General features: G+C 37.5%; 1 long non-coding RNA gene across 1 annotated transcript; it reads left to right on the forward strand.

The window, feature by feature from the left end:
• Nucleotides 1-414: 414 nt before the first annotated feature.
• Nucleotides 415-3,472, forward strand: LOC127952493 (uncharacterized). Its single transcript, XR_008152967.1, has 2 exons — nucleotides 415-1,301; nucleotides 1,335-3,472. It is a non-coding gene; the product is annotated as an uncharacterized LOC127952493 (long non-coding RNA).
• Nucleotides 3,473-8,919: the final 5,447 nt, after the last annotated feature.

Raw genomic sequence — 8,919 nt, forward strand, 5'->3', positions numbered from 1 at the left:
TTTACTCATGCAGGTCATTAGGCATGACACAAGATGATAACAAGATATGGTGGTGGCTAAAAATGAAGACTGCTTCTGCTTAATCAAGAGATGGTTTAGATAACAAAGGTTAAGGGAATTAAGCATGTAAGGTAAAAATAATTTTAAAGAAATGTTCCTAGCATTATGTATTTTAAACAGTTTAAACTGAGATTTTAGATCTAGAAACTTTGACATTTTTAACTTATTTGAATAATTTAGGGTTATATGTTGTAATGAATTTTATATTATAGTCTAAGTTAAAGTTTGGCAAAAATTGTCAAAATAAATAAATAAATAATATTTTGCACAGTAAGAGAGAGAGAAAGAGAGTGCTTGAGCAAAACAACCCAGCTGATTTTTCTCAAAATAAAAATCATTAATGAACAGGCAAATTTTGAGATTAGATAAGAGATTAGGTACAAACTTGGTAAAATGCACAGACAATGTTTGAGTTTAAATCCTTCCGATTTAATACCAAAAGGAAAACCTTAAATATGAGCTGTTAAAATATAAATGTGTTAAGTATGTGCATGCATGAGGATGGCTATATATATATTATTGGGGGACAATTCTGTTCCTGTTTTGTTTCAATTGAGTCACTAACCTCTGGAATGAGTGTTTTATCATTACAGATGTGTTAAGTGAAATTACTTTACAGAAGTCGATAATTCTGAGTAAAACTAATGAAAAGACAATGCCAAACATGGGACGAGCTTTAAGAGGATTGGTTATCCAGCTCTGTCTGCTACTGGTAATAATGACTTGTTTTGTCTTTTATAACACTGATTTAAATCACTCTCTGGATTAATATGTTAAAGAGTGTTTATATGATTGGATTTGTGAAATTTAAGTTTGCCGTCCAAAATGGGTTTAAAATCCATGCCTAAATTTAAATGAGGGTCTAAATTTTAACAAGTTAACACTTTGTTGTTTGAATGGTGAAGGTAAATATTTTAGACTTGATGGCAGAAAAACAGTGACAGATTGGCTACGTCACTAACCAAATTATCCAGAGAGCACCCTCACATAAAGAAGCCTGGTGGGAAAACAAAGCAGTGAATCCTGCTTGTGTAATATAGTGCAAAAGCTTTATGTAGTGGTTTATGTAGAACAGAGATAAGTTGAACAAAAACGTGTGGATAGCCCCTTAATGGAGCAAATCCATGACAAGAGGTTTGAATTAATTGAAATAGCACAGCAAAAAAAATAATAATAATAAATTTTGTTTGAACAAAACAATTGTAATATGCTCTATGGAGCTGCTTATGAACACCTGTCAGGTCAAATCAAATTAATATTGTGAACACTGACAGGGCTTTTTGATAATGTATACTGTTTCAATACAGATTTACAGAAACTGAGGATGTCTCTTTAATAAATATTTGGGCGTTTAGAACTAAGTAATAGTATTGTTCATTTAGTAATAGTATTGGGAAATCTGTGTGCTCTTTTTTTTAGTTTATAATAATTTTGAGTAAATTAATATCACTGCCAAATGACAAACATGAACGAGGGATTTTAAGACATTGATCAAGTAGCTGACCTGTAAGCATTTATCACTGACAAAACAGTGAGAACTAAATTGACTTTATACTAAGTATTGAGGATTTGCTTCTGAATGTGTCGCTAATATAGTCTGAGTACAGTAATATGGTATGATAATTGACAAGATTTGCATTTAAAAAAAAGGTAATAATAAGGCAATGAGTATGGTTAACAGTAATGTCATGGTATAAAATAAATACATGCATGACAATAAGTGGATCGGTTAGTTGTATTTTAAAAGTTAGACACTTCGATACTTAAAATGTAATTTTAACCAAATGTGTTAACAATGACAAGGTTTATGGTTCATGTATGTGTAAACAGCATGTGAACTATGATGACTGCAAATGGATTTGCGGTGAAAGTAAAGCTTAATAAAAGGGCTATTAAGTAATAAACTAGGAACTGCTCTAGGTTTTCGAGGAAATAATGATTATGATTATTTTTATTTTTAAAGATGGCTCAATATTGATCTTACTTATTTTTGGTTTGTTTATTTTTGTGTTTTTAACACCAAGTTTGGAATGAAAGGGTAAAATGGATATTCAATCTCTATAATTGTACCATTGATCGGGAAAATGATAGATTTTCATAAAATAAGGGTATCTCTACTGGGATTTAGGTTATAAGCAATGTCTGTATTTGGTATCTGTGAGGTGACTGAGGGTCTGACATATGTCAGGAATGCAATAACAGTGGTTATTCATTTAGCCCGGCTTCCAGAGAATAATATATATACGTTTATTGTAATGAGTTTATTTTACTATATGACCAAATTAACTAAAATTCATCATAGTTGTATAAGATATGTTAAAAGAAAACAAATAAGACAAATATCCTTCTTATGGGTTATTTTTTTTTTTTTTTTTTTTGAATTGGTTATAGTGTATGCGTTTTTCTTTAATGATTTGTTAAATCTGGTTAATGAATATGCAAATTTAGTCTTAAGGCTGTTGGATAAATGTTTGGTTTTAGAGGGTAAGTGTGAAGTAGCTGTAGTAGGAAGAGAGGTATTTACAAAGATATGTTGATGAAAGTGAGGACACTTTTCCAGGTAGAGGGACACACAGAATGATTCACTGGAAAAGACATTATGTGAAGAAAGACTAGTGCAAGTGCCGATATTGTGGGATTAAGTAAGTAGATTAATGTATATGGGAAATAAGAATGTATATGGGAAGTATTTTGTACAAAATAATGTGTTTATTACTAGAAATGTCAGCCAGTACCAGAGATTTTAAGTATGCACATGTTTAAGTTGACCAACAGTCTGCATTCTTACCATGCATCACAACTACACCTGACCTCATTTATTAGACCAGATGTGGGGTATTAGACCCCACATTGATCTAAAACGGGGGACTGAAGGAGTGGATGCCGATTTGCCATATCCTTCATACTGATATTAATTATTTTATTACATGATTTCTTGTTTGACTATTAATCAAGTTATAGCAAGAGTGAAATGTGTAACCTTATGTGTGCTGTATTTCTTCTCCTCAAGATTAATGTCCACATATTATGTGTGTGTATCCAACCGTAATGATAAGACACTCGCCAGTGCTAGAAAGCCTTGAATTTTAGATAAGTTCTCTGTGTACGTGTGTTAGTATCTGTCTGTACAGGGAGAAGCTCAGACAGTCCCAGGACAAACGATCAACTGCCAGTGTCCAGCATATCAGATATACGTCTTTGGAGAGTTTTATCTAGGTTTTGGAACCAATCAGAATTTTGTTGACTCATGTATTGACGCAATTAGTATCCTCTGTCAGGGTATAACTGTGGTTGATTTTGTATTGTACTGGGGGCGGCCTGTGAACTCCTTCGAGAGTGTTGAAGCTGACTTCTGCTGATGAAATTGCAAACTATTTTCTTCAAGTAAAATTATTATTATTAATTGAACTCATCTCTGACTCCTGGTCTTCATTGCGACATATCTGGTCCTTGGGTTTTAACTGTAAATTCCCCTACAACTCTAAAAAAACTGATAGCTGAAATGTGTTATTTAATTAACTAAAATGAATGTAATCTTACCATATCCAAAAATCGATCACGCTTACTGATAGGCCTATAGGTGTAGACCACTGATCTATATATTACTATGACAAGCCTGACATCACCCACGTCACCACTTATTTTTACAGTAAACCATGTGTTTATAAGTGCATTTATCACATGTGTATTTGCCGTAATTACAAGATTCCAACTTGGAAAAATAATTAATGTCCTCCTTGTAGAACTCATAATTACCATCTGTAATCTGCGAATGTTCTGTGAGCTTCTACTTGTATCACATAACTCTATGTGACTGCTGCAGATTCATTTAGGTGTTGATAGTGATGCCATAGAAACACAGTTTCAAGGACATGAACAGATCTAAGTAGACCATGGTGTGAACGCAGCATTTGATCTCGAGTATTTGACAACAGCATTATCTGACTGACTTGATAATGTCTTCATCGAACGGTCTCTTCCTCTGTTAGGATGCAACTCACAAGACAGACCCCAGTAAGAATCCTCAGTGTTGATCAAGCAAGTCCACATCTAAACTGTCTAGAGTGGGATCATGGAAGAAAACTTTGTAATAGATTAACCCACCTATCTTCTATGTCCATTTTTTTCCCAGACTGTTTGAAAAGCACTTAGTCCTATAAAAATATTTTATTCAGCAGGTAATGCTCAACCTAAAAATTCACCTAAAATTCACTATTGCCAGTATTGTGGAATAAGGTTTTGATGCTGTTTGTTGTGATTTCGAGAGAAAAATGGTCAAAAAATAGAATGTATATTAATTGACTTTCTTCAACAAGGAAAATACAGTTTGTGCCAAGTTTTATAAAATAATACATTTTAATAAAATGTCACAATTTTACAGATTTTGTCTGTATTTTTAATCAAATAAATGGAGGCTTGATGAGCACAAGATACTTTTTTCAAAAACAAAAAAATAGTAATGTGTCCAAACATTTGCACCAGTACTGCAATAAAAACAAAAGACATCCTCTCCCTTTCAACTGTTTACAGCCAATGTATTAATATGTGCTCAATATCAAAAGCAGCCGGCTGGCCATGAGAACTGCTTTCATCCTCAGGTTCTCAAGCACATGTGGGTGTTCATGTGGTCACATGTGGTTTGGCACTTCAGGATGATTAGCTGTCCTTCATGCATCTCACTGTTTCAGGTGTCTTACATTACAGATGACTCTCCTAAATAGAAAAGTAAAAACACATACAGTATTGTTCAAAATAATAGCAGTACAATGTGACTAACCAGAATAATCAAGGTTTTTCGTATATTTTTTTATTGCTACGTGGCAAACAAGTTACCAGTAGGTTCAGTAGATTCTCAGAAAACAAATGAGACCCAGCATTCATGATATGCACGCTCTTAAGGCTGTGCAATTGAGCAATTAGTTGAATTAGTTGAAAGGGATGTGTTCAAAAAAATAGCAGTGTGGCATTCAATCACTGAGGTCCATCAATTTTGTGAAGAAACAGGTGTAAATCAGGTGGCCCCTATTTAAGGATGAAGCCAACACTTGTTGAACATGCATTTGAAAGCTGAGGAAAATGGGTCGTTCAAGACATTGTTCAGAAGAACAGCGTACTTTGATTAAAAAGTTGATTAGAGAGGGGAAAACCTATAAAGAGGTGCAAAAAATGATAGGCTGTTCAGCTAAAATGATCTCCAATGCCTTAAAATGGAGAGCAAAACCAGAGAGACGTGGAAGAAAACGGAAGACAACCATCAAAATGGATAGAAGAATAACCAGAATGGCAAAGGCTCAGCCAATGATCACCTCCAGGATGATCAAAGACAGTCTGGAGTTACCTGTAAGTACTGTGACAGTTAGAAGACGTCTGTGTGAAGCTAATCTATTTTCAAGAATCCCCCGCAAAGTCCCTCTGTTAAAAAAAAAGGCATGTGCAGAAGAGGTTACAATTTGCCAAAGAACACATCAACTGGCCTAAAGAGAAATGGAGGAACATTTTGTGGACTGATGAGAGTAAAATTTTTTGGGTCCAAGGGACACAGGCAGTTTGTGAGACGACCCCCAAACTCTGAATTCAAGCCACAGTACACAGTGAAGACAGTGAAACATGGAGGTGCAAGCATCATGATATGGGCATGTTTCTCCTACTATGGTGTTGGGCCTATTTATCGCATACCAGGGATCATGGATCAGTTTGCATATGTTAAAATACTTGAAGAGGTCATGTTGCCCTATGCTGAAGAGGACATGCCCTTGAAATGGTTGTTTCAACAAGACAATGACCCAAAACACACTAGTAAACGGGCAAAGTTTTGGTTCCAAACCAACAAAATTAATGTTATGGAGTGGCCAGCCCAATCTCCAGACCTTAATCCAATTGAGAACTTGTGGGGTGATATCAAAAATGCTGTTTCTGAAGCAAAACCAAGAAATGTGAATGAATTGTGGAATGTTGTTAAAGAATCATGGAGTGGAATAACAGCTGAGAGGTGCCACAAGTTGGTTGACTCCATGCCACACAGATGTCAAGCAGTTTTAAAAAACTGTGGTCATACAACTAAATATTAGTTTAGTGATTCACAGGATTGCTAAATCCCAGGAAAAAAAAATGTTTGTACAAAATAGTTTTGAGTTTGTACAGTCAAAGGTAGAAACTGCTATTTTTTTGAACACACCCCTTTCAACTAATTGCCCAATTGCACAGCCTTAAGAGCGTGCATATCATGAATGCTGGGTCTTGTTTGTTTTCTGACAATCTACTGAACCTACTGGTAACTTGTTTGCCACGTGGCAATAAAAAATATACTAAAAACCTTGATTATTCTGGTTAGTCACATTGTACTGCTATTATTTTGAACAATACTGTAGATAATCATAATGAATGATGAAAAATATTTACCGTTAGTTTTTGTAAACAAACTTCCTGCGGTTAACTATTCAACATTTAAGTTTACAATAGCCTACATTTCTATAACGTGTTACTCGCAGCATTTATCTGCTGACAAGATTGCAAGACATCTAATGTGAACTCGTGTTTAATTACAGCCCACATAACGCTTGGCAATAAAAACTGATAGAAAATCTTGGCCTTTTTCACTAAACAAAAATCAATCCACTGCGAGTGTGTGTGTAAACAATGACGAAAGCACAATTTTGCATTATACTCGAGGATATAACATAAATACAAAAAATCAAATGGAAAACAAACAACATTTCCTTACCTAAATAAAAATGTATATCCACTTGGATAAAGTTGGTATTCACCCATTCGGACTTCCACGTTCAATAACTTTGTTAATCTGCATTTTTAAAAGCCACTTTCGGTCAATTATCATTAGCGACTATTATGAGCACAAATCAGAACACATTGTTCTGTCGAACTCGACGTTTTAAAGAAGCTCATATAAACACGCTTACCTCTGTGGAGTGTCGTGACGTCATCGCATATATTAGGGACTAAATGACATGTTTCTATAAAAAAAAAAAAAAAGTAATCATAATAAAAATGATTTCAATGGGTTTTGAAAACATGGGCCAACTTTCCTGAAGCAAGGGACCATCATTTGGACCCTAAGGAACATACTAAAGCCCATGTATTCCGGTTTTATTCACCTCTGTTTTTCTGATTTGAAGTATGATAAAGCCTTAACAGTGTCACAGGTCGGAGCGGACCACAGATGTCGTGAGTCTCGCCCCTCCCTAGTTTCCACCTCGAGGAGGTCTCAAGAACACCCCAATGACCAGACGAACGAGAGAGAGAGAGAGAGAGAGAGAGAGAGAGAGAGAGAGAGAGAGAGAGAGAGAGAGAGAGAGAGAGAGAGAGAGAGAGAGAGAGAGAGAGAGAGAGAGAGAGAGAGAGAGAGAGAGAGAGAGAGAGAGAGAATAATTAAAACAAACTTTATTTAAATTTAAAAGGTGTGAAGGGAAGGGAAAAGGGAATCTAAAATCCACTCTCGGGGCCAGAGAGTATAGGTCCGAGTCGCTTCTGACTCTGTCACAGGGACTCTCAGGTAAGCCTGTAGGTAATTTGTGTCCTTTCCTTCACGTGACTCAGGGTTTTTCTCAGTAGTGCCTTTGTGTTTCTCCTGCAGGAGAACCATCGGTGGGCCTCTTCCAGTCACTGCACGCAGAGTAAAGGTGGTAAGTATTCTGATGAATTGGGTGGGGTGCGTACCTGACAGTTCGCCATGCAGGTGGGTATACAATGACAATACTGAATGGATACAACTCACAGACCCTCGAAGAGGTGGACGTCAGGCTTTAGCCCTTTTCAGCTCGGGAGTCTAGAGAAGGTGTATATATATGTCACGACAACTGTGGTCTATGGGGCAGACTTCCCAGACCAACACTCAACACGGTCACCTCCAACCGTGGAAACACTCCCACGACGACTCAGAGCCTCAAGCTCAGACCTGTAGGACTGGTAACAGACAGACAGAGTTCCTTCACAAATTTACTTAGCTTCAGTGAATATATGGAGAAAGACACACCACCTCTCGAATTTGACCAAGAGTAGATAGAAGTACAGATTGAAGTTGCTGCACGTTGGGCCTTCCACGGCCTCAGCTGGTGCCACCACGCTGGGTGACTTCAGGTAGGTTTGTGCCACCGGCTATGTACCTCAGGAATGACTCGAACGCTTCCCTCTCCTCTCTTCCAGACAACGGACCAGAGATCTAAACAGGGGTGAACCTCTGAAGGCACTCCACAAACAGGTATTCATACACAAGGGCTACACAGCTGGATGTTCATATAGCAGCAAACACTTCTCTCAGTCGTCGTCCCCCACAATATGCACACTGTTCCTTACTTGCTATTGTTGACACGTCACCACTCGGCGGAGTAGGGGTCCAAAGCCACGAGCGGGCACGCATCTAAAAGACGGTCGTCTCACAACACCGGTGCACGTTCTTCCCCACAGGGTTTTCTCTCCCAGCCTAGAGGGTGATTACTGACAACATGACACAGCACGACACTGCAGACTTCAAGTGTACACACAGCAAAGAAAAGAACTCACCCACTGCACTCCACACACACTCACAGTGAATTAGGGTCAAAACCACATAGGACCGGGGATTAGTTCCTGGACGTTGGGGGCACCGATGCAGCAGACGGCCAGAGGAAACGTCACAGCCACGACAAGGCACCAGACTCCTTTTTCGCTGGTTCCGGCTCACCCACCAATCCTATTACGGTGGGGCCGCTCACACTGGTCACAACTCACAAGAGGTATATGGATATTTCACACTTGCAAAATAACTGTTGACACGATGAATATTTCAGTGTACTCACACTTTCATTTACACTGGATCTTTCCACTTCTCTTCCAGATAACCGACATCCAACACAACTGGCAGTA

This window comes from Carassius gibelio, chromosome B3 (assembly GCF_023724105.1).
Source record: "Carassius gibelio isolate Cgi1373 ecotype wild population from Czech Republic chromosome B3, carGib1.2-hapl.c, whole genome shotgun sequence".
Taxonomy (NCBI): Eukaryota; Metazoa; Chordata; class Actinopteri; order Cypriniformes; family Cyprinidae; genus Carassius; species Carassius gibelio.